This window comes from Artibeus jamaicensis, unplaced genomic scaffold (genome assembly GCF_021234435.1).
Source record: "Artibeus jamaicensis isolate MK-2021 breed Jamaican fruit bat unplaced genomic scaffold, CSHL_Jam_final contig_464, whole genome shotgun sequence".
NCBI lineage: Eukaryota > Metazoa > Chordata > Mammalia > Chiroptera > Phyllostomidae > Artibeus > Artibeus jamaicensis.
Window position 1 is genome coordinate 23780813 of NW_026521842.1, and position 24954 is coordinate 23805766.

General features: G+C 41.3%; 1 pseudogene; it reads left to right on the top strand.

Moving 5' to 3' along the window:
- The first annotated feature begins 1190 nt into the window (after window positions 1-1190).
- LOC119061423 (AP-3 complex subunit beta-2-like) overlaps window positions 1191-24954 on the top strand; it is a 78450-nt pseudogene continuing 54686 nt past the window's right edge.

The following is a 24954-nucleotide window of genomic DNA, read 5'->3' on the forward strand; positions in this document are numbered from 1 at the left end:
ATGATGTCTGAATCCTGTGGTTATCCTTAGGAAATACAAATTTCCTCAGGAATAAATTGTGCACATAAAAAAAAAAGCAACTTATTCTTTCCTCTAATGACCTTTTTGGGACACGTCCGAGTCTGGTGCCTTGCTCGGTCTTGCTTGTATCAAGATGTGGATTTCAATGTTGAGCCCTCAATAATTTGTTTCCATTGTTGACTCCATGTCCTGACCTTCACTGTCCACTGAGACATCCACAGTGTAGTTAAACTCTCTGTATTCTTGGACAAACACGCCCTTACCTTCCAGACTCCTGGCATCTCTGGGATGCTAAACATCAATACATTGACAGCTATGCTGAGTCAAATAAAGGTTCAATTTAAGAACTGAATGTCTCAGGATAGGTTAATATAAAAGCATAAAGTGTTTTATAACTCTGATATGGGGATATTTTCAATGTGCGAAACATATAAGGTAAAAAATTCATTTGCTTTTGAAACGAATTTGGGGAGTGATGGGAGAAAGAGCCCAACGTGCAGGGAGGAAAAGTCCTCTTCCTTTCCTCCCTTTGCTTCTCCTTTTGGCTTTAATGAAATCATATTTACTCTAGTTATTCAGGCCTCTCTTCTTTTTTTTTTATTGCTAAAGAGATTCTCTGAGTATCCTAAAACGGGGCCCAGCCCTTCTGGAATATCTCCACCCCAGTCAACCCCCTTAAAAGCCACTGATTCTCAGAGAGTTGGCATTTTAACATATGTCAAAATGCTTTTCCCCTTTAAGTGATTTCATTATGATCCTCTTTGCTGTTATTTCAAGAGCAGACACTGCCACCCCCGTGACCTCCCATCACTCATCTTTCTGCTAAGACTCCCCTGCTCCTTCCATATTTCCAGTTGCCATCTGGTCCTTTCCGGTACTACTTCAATGTACATGCTCAAAATTAAAGTCATGTCCATATCCTGGGTGTGGCATTCTGACCGATGCCTGTTGATACACTGAACCTCCTGTGCACCAATGCAAAAGTACTTACACACACATGCACTTCCACAGACTTCAAAATACCCGTGGGTCTCTATTCAGTACAAGGTTCTCAATGTCCCTTATGTATTCCCCAGGGATAGAGGTGAGCCATTTGAACCTCACCAGTTACAAAAGTGAGCTGGGCTACAGAAATGCTGGCCACGGGGTGGAGTCCTGCAAAAACAAAGATGGCCTCCACCACCAGTGAGCAACCACAGTCCTTCCTGGGCTATCTCCTTGGATCGCCAGCCAAAATGTGGGTAAGTTGCCTCATATTTGTTCAGCTTCATCCTATGAAGAATTAACTAATGAACATCGAAGTTCAACTCACCCCCCTCAACCCCTGGACAGTGTCCAGAGCCCCTCGCCAGTGGGGAGAGGGGTCAGCACAGCCTTTTATACATGGACCTTAGATGTGTATAATCATGTGAGCTTATATTATTAATAGGAACTCACATTTTTAATAGGAACTGACATTTTAAATTTTTTAAAATTTTAATCATCACCCACAGACATTTTTTTCATTGCATCTTTTTAGAGAGAAAAGATGGTGGGGAGAGACGTCACTGTGAGAGAGAACATCCAGAGTTGTCTACCGTGTGTGCTCCCAACCAGGAATCAAACCCACAACCCTTCCGTGCACAGGATGATGCTCCAACCACGGGAGCCACACCAGCCAGGGATAACATATTGGTGGTTTCATTTTAGGAAAAGCAGGTATAATAACAGGGGTTACCACAGTGATACTACTTTTGTTCAGAGGATCCTAACTAATCCTTGACTTTCACTGGGAAAACATTTGTCATGAGTCTGAGGGCATTTGGCCCAAATATTGCTTGTTATTGTAAACAAGGGATACTTTTCTGGAGTTAAACTGATAGAAGTGGCCCACCTCTGGGGAGAGATGGGAAGGACTGGGGACTTATCCTTGCAACTGAGGAGACTTAACGCACCTCGGCGCCCTGTAGTATCATTTGGTGCTTTCTCCCACTCCTGATGGCTTCGCATGCTTCCCTTTTATACTTGATCTTTCTCGGAAACTAAATATAAGGGATTAAATGAGAATGTCCAGGAAGGCAAATTATTTATATGATGGCAAGAAATTCTGGCACCTTCTGGTTTCATGATATATTATGTAACATGGCCTATTAGAAAATAACACATTTTAAAGACCATACCAGTCCATCAGTATCACTTGATTTAGAAAATTGAGGTTTAAAAACTAGAACTCTTCTAATTTTACATCACTAATAAACAGCACCGAGAGGATACAAGTCCAAATATTCCTGATTCTTGGATTATTGCTTACTTTTCTGCCCCACATGGATAATGTTTATGAACAAAGGTAGAAGCAATTAAGAAAAATTCTAAATTGGTTTGTCATCCCATAGACAAAGGCTGGGTATAAAAATAAGCATCACTTTTTGTTTCCAATAATAACCAACTTCAAAGGGAACCATTTCTGCTACATCTTTTTTTTTTTTTTATAATACAGTTTAGGGGATATCTGTCAAGCCAGAGAAATATATAATAAAGCAAGCTCTCCTTCCATCCCAAACCACAACAAAGAAATGAATCATGAATAGAAATGTTAACATCAAACGTACCCACTGAAAAGTAATAACACTACAACAAGATAAGGCCATTTACATGAGTATTTCATAAAGATTTTCCTCCTGAGATTCTTACATGATCTCTTTCTTCTAAGCTTTGATTTTTCTCAATTTAAAAGAAAGTATAGTGATTAGTTGCATTGCCTTTGAGAACCAGATACATATTTATGAAAAATGTCTTAAGTATATCTATGTAGAGATAATGTACAGGGAGAACACAGTTATTCAGAATCATAATCTCATTTCTGTAGGGCGCATCTATTGCACCAGGAACCTACTGTAGTTCTTTTGAAAGGTGGGCACATTAGCTGCATTAACATTTGACTCTGATTTGCAGCTTTTGTATTTCAGGTGCCTCAGAGAAACCCTCCTGATTGTGACCCGCTTTCATGAGCAGGAACGCCCGTCGTGTTGCCAACCCAGACTGATTCGAGCACACAGCTTATAGCTTAAGGTTGCGGTGGGGGTTGGTGTTGCATCCTCCGGTGTTATCCCAACAAGAAGTCCCAGCATCCTCGTAAAGATCCCCAAAGTGACCTCGTTTTGCCTTTTCACTATATGCTTCCTTCTACTCAATGCCAGGTTCATTAAGCATTCTGTTATGTTTCCGCTGTCATGGCCAACTTGTCCCGTGATATTCCTCTCCTAGACCCTTCCTCGACTAGTGGGAGCCAGGAGTAGAATTATCTTTTCCAGGTTGACCTGTTTCACTTCAGGGAATATTTGAGAGACTGTCCCAGTTGCCCATCCATTCTGTTTGAAACCACTTCCCGATCTGCTTTAGCTCAGACTCCACAACCAATGCCAGCAGCACCCCCCTAGACTCTCAGGTCACTAATGGAGCCACCCAGACCTTCTCAAGGAAGGAGTCAGACTGTTCAATGCACATGGGTAGAACAAGGCTCTTCTGCAAAACGAGGCTGTAGGATGGAAAAGAGATTTTCAGAAACCACTAGAGGAGGATCGGCAATACTTCCTCAAATCCTAGAGCTCACCAAGATTTCTGGAGCACATCTTGGTACCAGCTGGTAGCCAACGGGCCAGAGGCACTATATACATGTGGTAGCATTTTCCAAAAATGTCCCTATCAATACATATCACATCCCCTGGGCTTTTCTTACAGTGCAATGTTGAGGTGCCTCTACTGAGAGGTGGGAGCTGCATTCTTTCTCCATGAACTGAGGAGACCTTTGTAACCACCTTGATCATTAGAATGTGGCAAATGCTGAGTGACTGACTGGGCTAGTCCATAAGAGATGACATGGCCCTGGTAGCTCTGCTGCCCTAGGCTGATGTGTAAGAATGCTGCCTTCTCGGAGCTGCCTGGCTTGTGAGACCATGTGAGGAGACAGAGAGATACATAGAGATGCTTTGAGGAGTCCACATGGTTAGAGCCTCCAGCAACTTGAACTTTCCCAGCCCACACACTAGACATGAGTAACCGCATCTTCACATGATGCTAGTCCCCTGCTTTCCAGTCATGCCAGTAAAACTGACCATTTCATGAGCAACATAAACATTGCGAAAAACTACTAAACTCGAGGATTGCTTTGTTAGGAAGGCATAGTAACTAGGACAGACACAGTCTCTGGTATTCCCAGTGTGTGCAGAAATTTAATTAGCTGCCAACCAAATTTGCATTGCACTTCAAAATCTCAATATTCAGTTCCTTGAAAGGTCAGAAGACCTGTCAGCATTGAGCTGATATTCCAACACAGCAGTTCTCAGCTGGAGATGAGTAGATCTGCCCCTTTCAATGAGGTCTACATTTTCAACTTTCACACGCTCCCCACCATGGCCAGCCAACTTAATTCGGCTACATTTTCTGCCTGGTCACTTTTAGCATTCAAATTTGCACCCTGAAATGGGGTGTATGACCCTCCCTCCTTCACTTCACATATATTTTTCTTTAAAGATTTTATTTATTTTTAGAGAGCTGAAAGGAGGGAGAAAGGGAAAGAGAGATTAATGTGTGGTTGCCTCTCACTCAGCCCCTCCTGGGGACCTGGCCTGCAACCCAGGCCTGTGACCTGACTGGGAGTAGAACCCATGACCCTTTGTTTCACAGGCAGGCACTCAATCCACTGAGCCACACCAGCCAGGGCCACATCACATAAACATTTAAGGCAATATACAGGTAATTGCCCTAAGACATAGTTGCAGATTCTGGACAACATAATTAAATGCCTAACTGATAGGTAATGCTTAGCTAGTACTAAATTTACATTTAAAGAGCATTTTGGGGGGCAAGTCGGTTTAATTTTGTAGACACAACAATCTACTATTGAATGGGGAATTGAACAATAGTAGTATTTTCCATGTTTAAGAAGCGAAGGCTTATCTAAGCCACAGAGAGATAATGAGACTCCAACACCTATTCTGTACAAAAAGTAGAATGTCTCATGAATTCCTCCAATATTTCCTGGGTGCTGCTTATATGCCCCTTCCTTGGCCATGCATATTTATTTTAATAAATTGATCTGACTGCCTGGATTTGGCCAAAGACCTTTCTTCCCTTCACAGTGGTTTCAAGCAAATATTTACTGATCTGTGTTATTTCTACTCTTCTAGAAAAGTAGATTCTGAGAACAACTCTCACCTGGGGAAATGTGTCAGGAACCTAGATCCGAGCAGCATGGGCGGGGGGTGGGGATGGGAGGACAAGGTGCAGCTGAGAAGATTGTCTCAGAGAGAAGGAAGACATTTCCAGATGAAGAAAGCAACGAAACAGCCACACAGTCCATTCCAATTGATCATTATTCCGCAGACTAAAAGGGAGGCCAGTAAAACATCAGAAAGGACACATGAGGTTCGTCAGAAGAATCAAGCAAAGGGGAAATCTGGAGAAATAGTTGGGAGGCAGGAGATGATTCTATATGATGTTTCTACACATCTTGTGACAGTGATTGGTGATTGTCTTCAACTATCTTTTCCATGATAGTTGTAGAGCAAACAGCCTTGGAAGATAAAGAAAGATGCCATCAGAGCAGCAGAGGGAAGATTTGTTTCCTGACCAGCATAATAAAGATAATGTCTCCCTCGAGGGCAAAAGTTGGGCAGGTTTACCAGCAGCTCCGGTACAAGGCTGGGGTTTCTCAAGCTTGGGTGACCTCCGTTGTGACGCAGCTCACTCCGCGTGCAATAGGCCCCTCTGCGTCATTCCCACAGTGCTTGGGGACAAGGGGAACTGACTCGAACATGAAGTTCATGCAACCTGCTGTGTCGTAAGTGGCAGAGATCTTGGTCTCTGGTCCAGGAGCCTCGTGTCTTCTGCCAGCATCTATGAAACTGTGGCAGGCTTACACATTAGTTTGCAAGTAGAGGAACATTGCAGACACAGCAGGCAGGAGTATTTCCCATGCTCTTAAAAAGCATAGTCCAAGAAATTGCCCAAGACCAAGGGGATAGCTTTTGAGAAAGAACTAGTGATAGTTGCTATGATTTCTCTCTCTTACAACAGGAAAAGGAAAGGGCTTCCAGGCGGTAGATTGTCCTTTCTATCACCTTTGAGTCCCGCCCAATGGACACTCGAGGTACACCGTGTGTCAACAGGCTGAGGTATGCATTTGGATTCAAAGGTAAATGTAAACTCTTTTTTTTTTTCCTGCCATTGGCTTCAAATCCAGTGCACAAGAACATCACATTTATACATCCTTGTCACAAAGCAAGTGACAAGAAGTGCTACACAGAGTGGCCCAGAGGAGAAACAGAAGGATTTGGAGAAGCAGGTCTTTGACGATTGGGAATACGAGAGAAATTCAGTCAGAACAAGCAGTCTGAGGCAAGTCCGAGATGCTAAGATGAAACCCAAATGGTAAGTTTGTGCATGCATGTCATCACGGAAAAATGAAGAAGTCCCTCACAGAATCCTCAGAGGCAAGAATGACAAAAGCTTTGAACATCAGACCTAACTCTGGTTCCTAGAATCCTGGCTCACTGGAGGGAAGAGGACAGAGAGAGGCTCGTTTCTAGAGCCTTGGACACTCACTTTAGTGACAAATGTTCACAGCTGCAGTCTGGCTCCTTTACCTATGTGCAAGAAAACAGAGGTGGAATAAGAGAAACCAATACCTTTCTGAAAGTTATGTAGCAAGTGGCAGCACTGATTTTCAAACTGGGTGCCATACACTGAACTGGGCCCCCCACCAATCCATGCGCTGAAGCCCTAACCTCCAACTGGGCTGTGTCTGAAGGCAGGGCCTTCAGGAGGTAAAGTTAAAGGAGGCCATTAGGCAAGGGCCCAATCCAATAGGGTGAGTGTCCTTATAAGAAGAGGTGGATACCAGGATTCTTGTGCACAGAGCAGACCATGTAAAAACACAGTGAGAAGGTAGCGAGCGGGCCATCTGCAACCCAGGATGGAATCCATCATCAGACACAGGTACCTTGATCTTGGACTCAAGTCTCTAGAACTATGAGACAGTAGTGTCTCTCGCTACCCAGTGTGTGGAAATCTGTTAGAAGAGGCCAAAAAAAAAATGAATGCACAATGGATTGCATCTCTGCGCTCACAGCTTTTCACTGCACCACGCTGCCCTTTCATGATGGTTATTAAGATGTCTTCAAATATAAAGACATTCAAATCCATCAAAAAGTGACTCTTATCTGCATTTGAGTTTTGCAGGGAAAGGGATAAAAGTAACCTATCAAGTCGTTTCTCATTTTTCGAGGTTATTTTCTTTATTTACTGCTGGATAATGAAATAATAAAAGTGCTCAAAGCACTTTTTAGTTGGTTATGAAGAGAAATCAATACCGCTTTTTGTTTTGCAAAGGAAAGGCATGAGAGGACGCTGAGGTATTAAACACAAGTGGATTGCATAGCTATTCACGAGGGGTTGCTAACAATTGGATTACTGTTTTAATGTCATAACATGGCAGCGCTGAGGATTACCTTTCACATCTAATCATGCCATTTACATGGAAGTGGGAAAATGCTTCTGAAGTGGCCAAATGCTATTCACTGAATGGATCACAATAGCACTAGAAATTGCTCCAGAGGAAAAATAGTCAGATTCCTTGCCAGGCTCTGGGGAGAGGTCAACGCCTCTTCATTAAAAAAAAAAAAAAAAGCACACACAAAAAGGGTGTGTATATATATATATATATACACACACACACACACACACACACATATGGCAGCTTGTGGCAATAAAAAATACCATGAATCCAGGCCCTGACTCTTGGCTTCAGTCTTTCATGTTTTAAAGTTACATGTTCTTGGTTTTGCCACCAGTAACATTGGAGTTATAGTTAAAATCTCTAGTACATAGAAGAATACTATGCCCCACGCATTTACATAAATGTTTATGTATCAGATCATAAAAAAAATGCTTTGAATTAGCTACTACCTTCATCATCCTCACTGTATGGATAAGAGTGTGGAGGCAAAAAGAGTGTTTAATTTGCCCACGGGTGGGAAGTGGCAGAACAAGCATCCAAGAACAAGCTTATCTACCTCTATGGAGAGGCAATCTGGTACTATCACTAAAGCTCCTACTATGTGCCCCAAAGAAACTTCAGAAGACACAATGTACAGTAGTCCCCCCTAATTCATGGTTTCACTTTCCACAGATTCTGTTCTCCACACTCAACCACGGTCCACAAATATTCACTGGAAAATTTAAGAAATAAACAACTCACACATTTTAAATTTTGTGATTAGTGAGATGAAACGGTGCACCATCCCACTGTGTCCTGCCCAGGAGGTGAATCATCTTTCTGTCTAAAGAATCCACACTATATATGCTTCCTGCTCGTTAGTCACTTAGCATCCTTCTTAGTTATCAGATCTACTGTCATAGTATCACAGCTTTTGTGTTCCTGGGACCCCGGGCAATGGCACCCATGTGCTAGAGTTGCGATGCTGCTGATTCAAATATGCCGAGGGGAATCTATGTAGTGCTTCCTCTAAGTGAAAGGTGGATGCAGTACAATACGAGAGAGAGACTACATTCATATAACTCTCATTACAGGGTATTGTTATAAGTGCTCTATTCTATTATTGTTGTTGTTACTCTCTTACTGTGCCTAATTTATATATTAAATTTCCTCACGGGTACCCATGGATAGGAAGAAACACAGCATGCACAGGGCTCTGTATTGTCTGTGCTTTCAGGCATGCCCTGCGGGTCATGAAAGGTGTGCCCCAGAGACAGAGGAGGGGCTACTGTAAATTTACAGCGAGGCATAGGTTGCCTCTCTGGCTCCAGGCTACTTCTGCAGCCCCTATTCCCCAAGTCCTTGTACCGCTCCTTTATCACGTCAAATATACATTCACTGAACACACTAGATTATTTTGTGATGCACTCTGATTTTTTTTTCAGAATGCCTATTTGTTCCACTCCTCTGGCACACAGAGCTCATTGGTCACACTCTCCGGGAGCCCTTTCTCAACTCCATGCAAGAGTTCGGTTCTGCACCTTCATTCCCAGTAACATTCTGGTCCCTCTCTCTCAGGCAATGTATGTTATGGTACAATTATTTATTTACTTACTTGTCTTTCCTCCTGAAATCTAAACCATCGCAAGGCCATCTCTTTTTTCAACATGCCTTGAATCTAAGTACAAAAGATCTTTGAAGCTTGTTAAAAAGGAGTCCTGCACCCAGTCCAGACACGCATAATCAGAATCTCTGATGCGAGAGCTCCAAGTCTAAGGTCCCTGACCCTGGGTTTTGCATCTACAGTCTCCTGCCTCCTGTGTTTCTATGAAGCTGGAGAAGCGAAGGCACAACCAAGTTACTGTCCAACTGAAGATGTACCCAGAGTGCATTGCTGAGGCCCCAGTAAAGAATGGCTCCGGCTTCCGCCAGGATCATCCAGGGACATCAGAGCTCTATCACTGGTCTGGGGTCACCATGGGGGTCCTTTACCAAGGACTGTCTTTCCTGCATCATGCCCTGATTAGGAAAACTCTTAATCTCTCAGAACCCAGCTCCCTTGTCATTTCCCCTCTAAAGGCATTCCAAGAGCGGACTGGAGCAGATTGCTATCTGCCCTCTGAGACTGTGACCGTGCTAACGTTAGGGACATTACTGTATTCCTCAAAACCTGTAGAGTCGCATACATGGTAGGCACTTTCAATGCTCATGAATGCCTACATTTGTGCATGCAAATGCCTCAGGTATTAAATCAAAATCCTGATGTTTTTTATGGCCAATAGCATTTCTGACAGGTCAGTGTATGGGTGATACTATTGTCCATTATTTTGAATATAACCCTTGCCTCTGTTATGTAAAATGTATACATTTGTTTTTAATATAGTCACCTTCCCTTGACCTAGGCCTGCAGAATTCAGGATTGCTACCAATGTGGTTATGACAATGTAGTAACACTAATATTTAAATCTACCAATCTTCACAGTATAACGTTAATTTGTCAGATGTACTACTTTGAAGATTTATTTCTCTTAAGAATCATTTTTAAAGTTTTGGAAGTTCTTATTTCTGTTTTTCCCTCTTGATTGATTAGCATCATGTAATTTATGACCATTATTACTTAAAAACAAGGCAGACTTTCTATAGATTTACTAAAGCCACACACTTTTAAAAGCTTACTTACTTTTATGCAAAAAGATTTACTATAAAGCAAATTTGGGGGTGATATTTTTTGAAACATAAGAAAGAGAAGAAAAAAGAAATTATGAAATGCAGGATCTAACCTGGAGACAAGCAGAGACGAGCTGGTCTGCACAGATCAGAGGTCTTTTTCTCTTAGGAACATATCTGCTTAAAAATGTGAAATAACCTATGTTTCTTATGTGTCTAAATTCCCCTGACCCTCTTAAACTATAAAGTAGTAAGGCATCCATCCACCCAGCTATAGTTCAAGGACTTGAATAAACTTGATTCAGTCACAGTGGCAGCGGCATGGAATTCCCCTATGAGACTATAACTCCCAGGAGACCTCTCTGAATAAAATGAGGGGGTGATTTCATCAAAGGTACTTTTTCTAGAAGACCACTTCACAGCATAACTGAGAAGAGGATTAAGAGGTAGCAAAAAACATGAATTTCAAAGTCAGCTGGATTGCACCACCACCTTCCTCATTTTATAATCTGTGTGACCTCTGTTGAACTACTTAACCTTGCTCGCCTCAGCATCTTTATTTATAAACAGAGATAATTCCTGCTTGAAAATTATGTTAAAGATTAGTACCATAATAGGTATCAAATGGTTAGAACATAACTGACACTCACTAGACATTCATCCTCATATGTTGCTATTTAAGAGGAAGTGGTAGAAGGAGATCCAACTTGAGGAGTGTTGACTCCTTGGTCTGAGATCCAATGGAGTCTTTATCATAGTGACACAGGAAAGCACGTATCTATAAGAGCTGCATAGACATTGGTGACCCATCTCAGGCACGGGCAGCAGCCCGGCTTCACGAGGACCATATGGAAGATGCTGAAATTCTCTCCAGATATTGCTACCATTTGATGGCCTCCATAGAGTGAGGTCTCATCATGTGTCAAGTACTCAGATGAGCGTTCCGCATATGTGATCACTTGGACCAGGCCACCACCCCATCAGGCGGTCATTAGCATATTCACTCTGGATGCAGGAGATGAAAGTTAAGAGAGCTTCATAAATCTGCCCGGAGCCAGATGGCCACTCAGAGGAAAAACTTTTTATCTGATTATTAAATAATGTCCTTAAAATTAAGCAGCTTAAGTTAAATGAGTTCCTTTGTAAATTCCAAGTTTATTGGAATATTCTAAATATATGCTGTCTACTATCTACAGGGAACTACAGTAGAAGCAATAGAGATTATAAAAGGCATGAAACTAGTTATAAGTGCCTCATGATGTATATATACATGTATGTGGGCATATGAGTGTGCACATATGTAAATATGCATACACTGCAGTATAATGAATTAACTTAGGGAGCAATATGTGTTAACCACCTAATGTGGTCGAAATGGCTCAGAAGGAAATGGGAACCTATTGTTGCAGATGGTGCTAACCTTCCCTCACAAAGCAATTGTCATAAGTATCCTTTTTCACACAAAATATATGACATTATATGAGGCATAGGATAACTCTGTGTGCAAGGAAGATGGAGAATGGGGTGGGGTCTGAGGACAGGACAAAGTTGCATGGGCAACTTTCTAGTCCAAGACAACTGGGTAATATGTTCAGAACCAGCCCCTCCCAAACCATCTAGTGCCCTAACACAAAGCCCCCCCCCAAAGGTATGTCTACCATTTTTTATTGGACATCTATCATACCAACTTTATACTAGTTGTTTTACATTAGTTTTTATGCTCCTTACACGGCCACACAAGGTGAGCATTTATGCCCTCATTATTTCTGCCTCTATCTGTAAGGATCTCTGAGTAGCTAGTCTGTGAAATACTTAAGGTCTAAGAAGGCATCTTATCCTGGGAGACTTTGCACATTATACAGTCTCAGAAACTATTTTAAATATATTTAAATTCTCCTTAATATTAGATTAACTTTCTCCAGGAGACCTATGTTATCATTTTAAGAGTATTTCCAAATATTCCAATATCACTTGTCCTATTTGTCCCACAAGTGTGAAGGACAGATCCGTTTGTAGTGAGCGGAAAAGTGGGACCGGTCTTTCTTTCCATAGTGACCAACCTACTGCAACCAAAACCAGAGAACTTCCACTAACACAGTCCAGGAATAAGGCAGCTGCCATCAATGGGAGAGATGTTGCTCAAGTCCTCCAGCCAGATGGCAGATACACGGGTATGGATTGAAAATATTGAGAAAAGATAGTTTACGTAGAAAAGATAAGATCTTAGCAATAACAAGATGAATTCTAAGCATAAAGTTAACCATCTGTGTATCTATAAACACACGCGTGCATATATCATAATCTAAATTTAGGAAATAAAGATATAGAGTAAAAATAAATAAGATTAAAGCTACCGGCACAATATAAAATTATTTATACATATGTAGATGATCCCCATTTAGGAAAACTAAAGAGACACACTGTGTGTGTGTGTGTGTGTGTGTGTGTGTGAGAGAGAGAGAGAGAGAGAGAAAGAGATGAACAATGGCCACTTCTGCTTGACAGAATGAAAGGCAGTTGGATTATGTAAAGTTCTCTCAATATTTACATATCTGTAAAAAGCTCTTAGCTTTAATAATTGAGGAAAATTAGCATTATATAAACAGATACATTATTTTATTAGACATAAAGTCAGTGTTTTTGTGTGTTGGTATCTTCTTATTTCACTTCAAGATGTGTGCTTTTGTTAGTAGACAGATTCTGTTGGAGAATTTTGCAATTTTTGCTATTTTACCGAAGACGGACAGGCAGAGCTATACGTGGACCTCAACTGAGCCTGCCTGATTGGTTACATAGGCTCAATTTCCACCAAAAATAACTCAAGCGACCTTTTAAATTAATCTTTGCTCTTTGCATTTTACAGCATTGGCCTCGACACTAACTTATATTTAACTTATATTAAATCGTATATCAAATACCAAATGCTTCTGGAATAATTGGACATCACGTGGTATTCAGCCTCCTCTCCCCAGTCATTTAAGGGTTTTATTTCAGCAACTGACTCAGACACCTTAATCTCAAAGAACTGTTTATTCTGGAGTATCCCCGTAGTATTATGTTTCTCCAAAGTTGTCATGCAAAAAAAAAATTGCCTCCCTAATATATTTAGTAAGATTTCAAGTCCTGACACCAGCGTATTTAGATTAAGGTGTCTTGGGCAGAACTGTGAATCTTCATCTCTACTATTCTTCATGAATTCTGAGGCAGACGGTCTGGTGGAATTCAGAGGTAGAGACTACTCCTTTCTCAGTGTTCACCTGATAAGAGAGGCCTCGTACGGATTGATAATCAAAAGAAAATCAAATTTGGTCTCACAATACAAGGCCATTTATTCATTACATTAGTGATGGCGGAAGTCACACTTTTGCAGAATTGGCAGGTGTCCCCCTGATTCCAGTGCTCTGTCTTCAAGAAGAAAATGTGTTGTCAGGGATCCACAAAACAGCTGTGCTTTGTAAAGCAACCTCCAAAGAAAAGTCGTGTAAGTGGGGCACAGGAATATTTCTAACGGGCCACTCTCTGCAGATATTGAAGTCTGTAATGCACAGACCTCAAAATACAGGTCAAATCTCCTCTACGACCTCCTCCCAATTAAAATGCCAATGTTCTCTAAGTGGTCTTTTAATCAACCATAATTGGAAGCATTTTTTAAATTTTCTACTGTGTGCAAATCACTGTAGGAGCTTGAAGGAGCATCAGACAAAGCTCATAAAAGCTCAGAAAGAGAAGCCCTTGGACTTCGATAAGCTGTTTGGAAGTGACATGGCACTGATCAGCTACATGAACGTGAACCCTCTCCCTCACTTTTTTCTAACATAATGTAGCTATTTGTGCCTTCTTTCAAAGTGACTTCATCCGCACAAATGTGCACAATTGATTTTTGATGAAGGTGCAAACCAATCCAATGGAAGGAGGAGAGACTTTTTTAAAAGATGATCCTGGAGCAACAGGACATCTAAAGGAAGATAAAATGAGCTCAACCTAACTTCACATCGTAGACAGCAATCAACTCGAAATGGATCATGGGCTTAAGTGCAAAACGGTAAATGCAAACTTGTAACTTTATTAGAAAGGGAAGACTTACGGAAAAATCTTCGGGCAACAGTATAATCCAGGACAGAAAAACAAAATTCTGGGCCTTATCAGCATTAAAAACTTGCTTCACAAAAGGCCCTGAAAAAGGAATTTAAAGACGAGCTACAGAGAAAGGATACTTACAAACCATGTAGTTAACAACGGTAGTCCTAGAATATATAACTCTTACAGCTCAAAAGAAAAACACATATGACACACGCACAATCTGATTAAAACGTGGGAAACACACATGGAACATTTCACTAAGAAGGGGACACAGTTGACAAGGAAACACACAACAGTCACGTTCAACTTCATTATCCATCAGAGAAATGCAGAATAAAACCACAACAATCTACCAGAATGACTACATAAAAAATGATAAACCAAATGCTGACAAGGATATGGAAAAACAGATTATATATACACTGATGGTCAAGAATGCAAAATGATGAAGCTATTTGTGAAATATTACGGCAGTTTCTTGTACACCTAAACATGTAAATATCATAGGAAGCAGAAATTGTACTCTTACACATTCTTTCCAGAGAAATAAAAACTTATGTGCAGCTTTATCTGTAATAACCAATAACTGGAAACAACCCAGGTATTCTTCAATTGGTGAAGGCTTGTTCAAACTATGGTACACTCTGTGGACTACTGCTCAGAAATATTTTTTAAAATATTTAACAAACTATTGATAAATGCAGCAACTTGAATGAATCTCAGAGGAATTTTACTAAGTGAAAACAGTGAACTCGACAGGTTACACGTTGGATTATTGCATTTTTAAAACATTTGTTTAAAAGGCAAAATTATAAAAATGGAGAAGAAATTCATTGGTGGTTGCCGTGATTTATCAATAGTGGGCATGGAAGAGAGGGGAATGGGACCATAAAAAGGTGAGTCCAGGGACCCTCGCGGTGGGGACAGTGGCCTTCTGGATACATGTCTCGATGTTGGTATCCTGGCTGTGGTACCAGGGCGGAGCAGCAGACTTCTGCAAGGTGCTCACACTGGGGAAACGAGGTAAGGACCACACAGGACCTCTGGGAATAATGTCTCCTAGCTACGCATGTGAATCTACGGTCATCTCAACATTTTTAAAAAGTTTAGTTTTAGGAAAAAAGTAATTCTTGAGTATCCTCTAGAAAAACAAAAATTAAAATGGGTTTGAAAGGAGAATAGCCTCTGCAGTCCTAGTAAATGGTTTTGAACAGGAGGTGCCAAATAAAGTTTACCTTACATCGCAATTTTTGAAAGCGTATTTTTTCAGCAAGCAGTCCTGGGGAAACATTTGCATGGGAGCCATGAAAAAGCTCTGCTCAGATCTCCCTTCCAGAGAGAACCCTCTGTCCCAGGGCATGAGTCAGGTCAGGTCCCAGCCCCCACCCACTGAATAAGTTCAGGATCCCCTGCACTTTCCCTCAAAGGACAGTCTGCGAGAGGTACTGGGTCTTGGGCGCATGCAGTGGGAAATCTTTGCTTTCCACTCCCTTCTCTATCCTCCCCTCAAATAAAATGTCGAAACCTACACTGTAGTCTGAGGTTCGTCTTGTCGGATCCTGCTTCCATTGCTCTTCCTCCTCAAAATTAAGGGTCTGCATCTTAGTTTGGAGCTTTCCTGATCTGAATTCCTCTGACTTTCATCTTTTGAAAACATTACATGCCCCCTGAAAAACGTCCTTTGCATTCCTTGCCCCAGCCCAGCACCTTCTCCTCGGAGGACTCAGGTAACGTGGTGTGTTCTAATATGGTTTCCTCTGTGGTCAAAGTTACTCAGATCCCTAAAGGGCCGCACACCTCAACTCTCCAGTTGGATGTACGTATGTATTTTGGATGAGTAACACATGAGTAGATTTCTATATATTTCCTTCTGTAAGTTTCATGTATGTATCCGTATGCGTGACTCTTCCAAAACCACTCTTCCCCACAAAGGCAGCTATGTGGGTATATTTAGCGCCTGTCTTTGGAATGCACTGTATTAAGAGAAAGAATAAATGTTACTGTCTTAGGGAAGTGAGTGCATTTCATTAATACACTCTCAAGGTGCATATCTTGGAGTGAAGATGATGCTCTAGCTTTACAAGCAACTGCTGCCTGGAAGGTAACTAGAAACAGAAAAGTTGGTTTGCAGTCTGTTCAAAGTTAACTTTGTTTCTAGGCCAACGTTGCTTCTTTTGTTGTTAACCACAGAGGGTTTCCCCCTGTTTTTAGCTTTTGCTTTTATGTTAGATGTCTCTTGAGGAAAATACTAAATATTCTCTGCTCTTATCCATAGTACATCTAGCACTTGGACCTACTACCAAATTTTTTTGTATTTTCTTGCTTTTTGTAGGTACATTTATATTTATTTACTTTTACATTTTAACTGTATTTTTCCATTACCATTTGTCTTATACCCTCTTTCCCCTGCAATTGCCACACTGTTGTCCAGGTCCATGAGTCCTTTTTCCTTTTTGCTCAACCCCTCCACCCCCCACCCCCATCAGTCACCCAGCTCTCTCTCTATGAGTCTGTCTCTATTTTGCTGTTTCAAGTCTGCTGTTAATTGAATCAGAGCTTGAATTTCACTTTAAATGAAGAAGACTTTGCTAAGAGTTCTGCACGGTCTTTGATAAAGAGACTGCTGATTTTCAGCTTTTATTATAACCTATTTTTTCCTGTCAAAATGTCTTTTAATATGGACTGTTTTTAATCTCTTTAAATTAATGAATCTCATTAAATGGCTCTTAAGTAAATCATTTTGATAACGGTTGACAGATTTTTTTTTTTTTACTCAAAATGGGAAGTATAAGAGAGTTTCTTTTTTCAAACATAAGACTAAAATGTCATTCCCAAACTGCATTTGTGCGTGGGGGTCTCCCTGGCGAATCCTCCCCAGGACTGGTTTCCCAGGTAGGTTACCAAAGAGTGATTCAGTCATTTAGAAAAGAAAAATAAAAAACTTACATATACATCAAAGAGCAAGACATCAGGGACAGAGGAAGAAATGCTTGTATTTTTGGCCTGTTACACTCTTTCATCAACTTTGTGTCTAGCCTCGTACCTTTCATTACTGTCTTTTATATAGGGACCAGTTGCATTTTATTAAAGTGCCATTTAACCACAAGATAATTCTTAAAACGTATTCCTGGAAGTCCTTGAGTCTGACACATGAGTCTGTGCAATGCTGAAGACAGAACACTTTTTATATTACCTCTTTTTATTTGTACACTTTAACCCATTTGGAGCACATCTTGTTAAAGGTGTAAGAACGTACATTACGCCAGGCTGGACTAGAGGTGGGAGTGAAGTGGCGGGTCAGAGATTTGAGTTACTTTACACAGTGTTTTTTAAGCAATAACAGCTTTAAACAGAACGTTCACGTTTCTGAACATCACAGCCCTCAACTGGGCTTCACTTTTTCTTCCAGTTATCTCCATTGCTTCTAAAATGTATGTGCCCTTCACACAGCGTAACTGTAACAGGTGGAAACACAATGCTTAAGAAAACAAAATTGCCAATGAAAATGCCCAGAGATGTGTGACACTTTGGCAATGTCACTGGGGAGGAGGTGGAAGGAAGTAGTACAAGGGAAGCCAGGGAAAGAGGGTCACCAGCAGTAGTGGGGAGAAGATGCGGGAAGACCCTCTTTGAATTCCAGGAGGCTTGCTTCTGCATCCTCCTACCAATGTGCTGTCCCTAGGACACAGAAGGCAAATGCATCTTATTTGTTTGAGTGAAGTCAGAGATTGAAAGAACGAGAAAGGGAACAAACTGTTCTAGAAATCAAAGCATCATGATATTCCCACTTGTGAGGTGGGGACAGAGAGAGGGAGGGAAATTACTGTTTTGTGCCACAACTCACTTTAACCAGTAACACTCAGAAAACAGCAAGTAGGCAGATATTTGGTATTTTATGCATTTTGTAAGAGGAAATAATAGTGCTGTATGTGCTGGTTACTCCCCACACCGCACACTACACAATATAGAGATTCACTACTTGGCAGCTTAGCTGTAAGGCCGTCACAGAAAAGACAAAACCATTCCTTATTATCATAATAATATTTTCCAGTCAAGGTTCTGGGTCTTCAGTCCAGCAGTTATTTCAAATGGACATAGTTTATTATCTTAGACAAAGTAAAAAAAGAAAAAAACAAGCTTATGAAAGGAATGAGGGAGAGTGAGCCCTGCTTGCTTATCACTTTAACATTGTCCAAGAGCCTTGCCCGGCAGGGTAGTGTTTCCAGGTTGTCCCAGGCCCCGTCTCACAGCTCTGGGATGGAAGGGGCCACCTTGCCTGAGTGGAGGAAAGGAGTTCCAGCAGCCTGTTTGAGGGACCGTTCTACCACAGTGCTGATCGACCGAGTGGGTCGTCGGGCTTAGGAAACTGAAGGTTTTCCAAGGGTCGGAGCCACCTGGGCATCAGCCAGTCTTCAAAGACGGTCACAGGTATGTAGGAACAGAATCAGGGCAAAAGAGGCCACTTGTGCTCTTTTCAGACATCGGGCTGTATGTTAAAGTGGCTCAGTTAAGGGGATACGGGTAACTCTATCCAAGAGAATACAGAGAGTGCTCCGGTGGACTCTAGAACCCTGAGCAAAAGAATCTATAGCTTTCAATGTCAATTTTAATCCATTATTGATTCTGTGTCTCATAGGGGGGAAATGCAATAATTAAGAGAAGCTTCACATTTCTTATTCATAGAACTTTCTAATCACATACTGTTTCTCAAAAAGTACTGCACGAAGAAATGGTCTTATCCTAAATGCTGCATTTCTATTTGCGGAAAGGGAAAAAATAAAAGGCACATCTCTCATCTGCCCTTGGAGTTCTCACGGCATAAACTGTCATCATTATTTTTCCTGTTCCCTCAGGTAATAGGTTATCAGGAGTCTGTTAAACACCCCAAGACTTTTAAATAATATATTCATGAGACGTCTAATAACAGAACTTGAAAGTCAAAGAGAAAACTAAGTGGACAGGATGTACGTGGCGAGGAATGTGGAGTGTGTGGGCGCCCTACCAATGCCTCACCAAGAAGGGGCTTTGTCATCCATCACACTTGAACTTCAGTCACAAAGGCCCTGCCTCCATCTCGGTCAGCAGAGACACCTGCTACTGACCGAAGACTGACCAACCTCCTTTAACCAAGTGAATTGACAAAAAGCATTGAGAGAAAACATGCATTTGAAATTATTTTTAATAAATGTATTTTCCAAATCCTTTAGCTCTGAATTTTAAAATAACATCTTATTGTTGTTTAAACTACCTTTTCATTCTCCCTACATGTCATTTACTGCCTCTGGGGGAAACAAAAACTTTCTGTAAAGGTCTCTGAAATAAATCTTAATCTCCTGAGATCAAGGGTGTGTAGACCACAGCCCACAGCCAAATCCCTGCTCAGCCTGTTTTTGTACAGCCTGGGAGCTAAGAATGTTTTACATTCTTAAATGTTCACATTGTAAAAAGGTTATATAAATGCCTGGTATCCTCTAATTTGCTATTTGGCACTTTATAGAAAAAAAACTGCCATCCTGGTTCTAAATCATTATCCTTCACACACATACGTCTAAATATTATGCACACAGACTCAGATGAACCCAAGGTCACGGCAGTGCAAAATCATGTTGCAATTTGCCTTTCTTTGTTGCCCCTGAACTACTACTTTCTAACATTCTGTAAGTACTATCTCATCTAGGGCATTAACACACTGGAATGAAAAGGATACCTCTTTAAAAGAATAAACTGTTTTTGCAACACATGGACGAACACGAAGCCACGGATTCATGGAAATTGAGAGCTAGGTGTTGTGAAAACTTTCTCCTCCTCTACTTCAGGATCAAAATATTCGACAAACCCTCCCTCCACACCCATTTCTTCTTCCTGGCTGCGGGAGAAAGTCTAGTTTTTTGGCAAAAGAAGGTGCCTTTCCTTCAATGCACCCTGGGTTTCTTGAACAGAAATGCTCATTGATTTGCTTACAATTAATATCAGGACCACACCCACGACTGGATTCCAGATCTACCTATGCTCATATATTTCTCCAAGATGTCATGAACCTATATTCGTCTTGCCTCTGTAAAGTTACCTGTCCATCATCCCATCTACACATGCATAGTGACAGGGGAAATATCTAGGGATGGTCACTCACACATTCATGGGTGGTGGCTCTGATGACGGAGTTTAGGATAATTTTATTTACTTCTTTATACCATTTTTTTGGCAGTCAGGGGTATGCATGTTGTCTGCAATGAGTATCTTTCAATGGATCTGTATTGAAAAAAAATGAGTCACCAAGGAGCATTTTTCAAGCATATTGCTGTGAATTATATAAGCATCACCAAGGAATTATGCACATTGTAATAGGGAGGTCAATGAAAAAAAAAAAGATTCACAGAATCTGAGCCAGGAGCCCAGAGCATGCTTGGTCGCTGACCAATACACAGACTGCTGCATGGTCTAATTAATTTTTAATTCTACTATGCATTTCTATCCAAATCTGCCTCTACATTTTGTGTCTACGAGAACATGGGGATACATTTTCCTTAATTAAACATGACTTTGGTCTAGAAATACCAACCCAGTGATTAAGTCTCTTCTTTGTCTTAGTTTAAAACATTAAGACTTCTGCATTGATACAAAAGAGTTAAAAATAATGGACAAAGTGTGGGTTCAGGAATCAGCACAGTAGGGACTGACATCGGGCTCTGGGGCTCACTAGCTTTGCCCTACTAGGCAGACCATTGGATTGTGAGCTTCGGTTTCCTCATCTGTGGAACAACGGTGGTAATAGACTGCAGGTGCTCTTGGGAGGGTCAAATGTACGATCTTCACTTAGGAGCCTGGTGAAATGCCCACTGTGTGCTCAGTGTGTGGCCCAGGTCATTATTTCTCCATTCCACAGAATGAGATAGAAACACAAAGTGAAGGCCTGTGTCTCTGAACCAGGCAGCATTGAAATGGGGCCCCGACCTCAGTGTTCTTGCTCCGACCTTCTCCAAGGGGCAGCCTGAGGAGAGAGGCTGGCAACGCAGCTCTCAAAGTTGCAGCCTACCCACTGGTAAGTCTTCTAACACCTTAAAGTTTCATCTATAAAATGAAGACAACACCCTGTACTTCATTTGGTCATTGAGAATGAAATACAGTTACATTTCAAATCAGGTATTTTTATTCTGACACCAGCAAATAAATACTAAGGGCTTAACCCTGAGAGGGCTCTTATTACAGACCAGGTCAAATTCTTCATACTATCTCCAGTTCTTAGATGTAACCCTGGTAATGAGTAGGCACTCAACAAAGAGTTACAAAGTGAAAAATCCAAAATGAATGAATGAATGAATGAATGATGAGGACTGGAACTCTCTGCTGATCATTTCTTCAATATTAACACTGTACTCTAATTAGCCATATTCTCTTATCTCTGTTGTTGTTTTACAAGTCACGTTCAGAGTCATGTCCACATTCCTGCCCCCCAGTGGTGGTTACAGGCACAGTGTCCGGAATCCAGAACTCAGGGTCCATTCCCAGATCCATCATTCAATAGCTACGTTACCGTGAATTACTCACTTTATCCCCCTAACCCTCAGTTTATCAAAGATTATACTAACTGCTTCAGAGACTTATGGGGAAGATTAGGTATACCAATATTATTATTATTGTTATAAAGTACTTGGTAAGTACTCAACAAACATTAGCTGTTTTTACCATCGTTCCTTATTATTGTGTCACACTGTCTCAGAGGACCTGTGCATTGGGCCCCTGTCCCCCATTTGTGCAGAGAAAGATGCACTTCTTCAAAGCAGAAGGTGCCTGTCAGCCTTCAAGGGGCTGCCATTACCAAGCTCGATTTGATTGGGCGTTTCTCTCTTAGTGATGGAAACGACATCATTCACAAGCACTGCCTAAACTTGTGTGGTCCGGGGGATCTGTGACAAGTTCTCGGGTGGTAAGGAGGGATGGGAGGCCCAAATAAGAAATGAGAATGGCATTGTGTCATTTTACATAAACAGACATTTCCACATTTGAGAGAGAGAGCGTGCACACTGAGGATGTTGAAGCTGTGTATGTGTGTCTTATTGAAAGTAAGGAAGAGGGTGGGTAAATTATTTGCCATTTATCTCACTATTTGATTCTGTCAAATCCTCACACCCCTCTTGCAAGATTGATACAAGGGCTTTCACTGATAAAAGAGATAATACTACACAGCAGAGAAGTTAAGAAGCCTGTTCAGGTCACCCAGCCTTTAAATGGCAGAAATAGGGCTCACACTCAAATCTGAGTGTTGCCAAACCTTGTACTATTTAAATAATAACAATCCCTTTAATTTTTTTATTGATTGATTGGAGACACAGAGACAGAAAGAGAGAGAGAGGTCAATTTGTCATCCCACTTATTTATACATCCAATGGTTGGTCTTGGGTGTGCCCCAACCGGAGATCCAATCAACAACCTTGGCCTATCCGGTTGAGGCTCTACGCGACTGAGCTACCCAGTCAGGGCCAATAACGATTTCTATTTAGAGAGTGATACATAGTCACTTCAGAAAATTTAAGAAATTCCGATAAAGAGTGAAGTCAAAAGGACTTTTACTCCCCCACCTAGGGGCAGCTTTCTGGGTATATATTACTGGTTATTTCCATTGCACACACCACCCTCTCTTCAGTTCACGACTAAGAACCTCATTTCCAAGAACCTCGTGGTAAAATCGGACCACAAGCAATTGTCTTCCTTGGGTACCTTACAGCTTTAAAATCCTATGATATTACACTTTGACATAATTTTGCTCTCGATTTTTAATGCTCTTAATAGAAAAAATGAGGCAGATTTCCGTGAAGAGTTCAGGTCTTCCCGCACAGAGATGACATGCAGCTGAGCAGGGCCTCTTGGTGTGGGTTCCTCAACACCCCGCCCATTCATCATTTCCGCAATGGACTTATTTTCATGGCCACTGGACATGTAGCTACATTACTGCCCCTGCCTCCATTTAGGATGCTTTTTGCAGGGAATCAAAGGGAAGAAAGCTAGTTTAGGCAGATGAGAACACTTGTGAGCATTAAAGTGAATCTGTGGAATATAAAACTGTGGACCAGCTCAGGAACCTGAAGAAGGTACTGATCTAGATGCCAGTAGCTACTAGATTGATATGGAAGCGGAAGCAGTGGTTAATCAGGCACCTCCACTTTGGGTATTCAGGTGGTGTAACTTGCAGGGTTTTTTTTTCCTCCTGCCTCCTGACTCTGGCACTGACAGAAAGATTAGAAAGTTACATAATTGCATTAGGATAACAAGGCAGTTCAGGCAGAGGCTGATACCCTGGCAGTATTTTTAGAATAATTCGGAGAAGCTGCCATTACCATCTCATAGAGAGCTGTCTTCATTTGTCAGAAGGGACAGAGAGAAGCGAATTCATCATCTCTTTTTCAGATTACTGGGTACTTGAAAGATGGGTGAGAAGACGTAACATGAAGTTCAAGGCGTATGGAAAATAAGGACATCATGAACACCCTTACGATGACCTACATATTTTTTTTCTTCTTGTCAAGCACAAGATTTTTATTATTTCACCTGTAGCCTTTATATCTTCTGCTCCAAATTTCCCCTCATTCCCTGCCCCTCTCATTTTTTCTCACCTTCTCATCTCTCCCACACACACACACACAGAGGCAGAGAGGTGTAGTCACACAGACACACACAGACATATACCCCCAAAGAGATACATAGATACACCCTAGACGACTTTATTTTCCTTAAACAAACCCTGATGTATAATACATACATATATATAAATGTGCATGATAGCCTCATTCATCTTTCCAAAGTATAATTTTTCATTTATCTCAGCCCCCATTTTAGTTAGGATGAAAGTGCCATCCAACCGGAATGGTGATTAGAGTCAGAAATAGTTAAAGCCTTTTGAATGGAAAGTGACAGAAATTTACATTGTCCTCTCTAACACATACATGGGAGATTTTTTGTGGTGCAATGCACTGGGTGGACAGAAATGGCAGGACCTTCAGGATTTGGGCAAGGAGGGCTTAGATACCATCAAGATCCCCTGGTTTCTGTGTGTTTCTGTGTGTGTGTGTATGTGTGTGTATCACACATCAGTTTCTCTGCCATGGGGAAGACTATTCCCAGAAAACAACATGAGAGGTCATGTAATCCAATAGAAGTTCACTGTAGATTTCAATGAGGCTTCCATAAAAAAAAAAATTGACAAATTCTCCTTCGCTATTTTCCCTTTGCCCTTTTCAGGGTCTGCTCTAATCTCTAAGGTCATCTTCCCCAGGAAACCATTAGCAACCATTTCCATTCATGACCTTTTCCTTCTCTGACATGTGGAAATAGCATAAAAGGCAGGAAGAAATAAGATGGTGAATTTTATTCACTGGGAATCAGATGAACACCCTCCCGGAAAGAGCAACGAGAAAGACAATAACGGGGTGTCCTGGGTCGTTTCCTCCTGGAAAAGGGAGCAAAGAGAGGACAGCTGGAATTTTAAGGTGTTTGATGGTTGAAAGTGACCTAATAGGGCTGGTGAGTGAGAAAAAAAAATTCCCTGTGGCCAAACCAGAAGGTAAGAAGAAGGTAAGAAACTGATGAGCAGGGAGCTGAGGAATGGGCATAAAGGTAGGAGATAGACACTGACCAGAAAATGCCAGAAAGCATTTTTTTCTGGGTGCTGAGCACAGTTCCTCTCTCATCCAGAGGATACAACAGGCTCACCAGTTTTT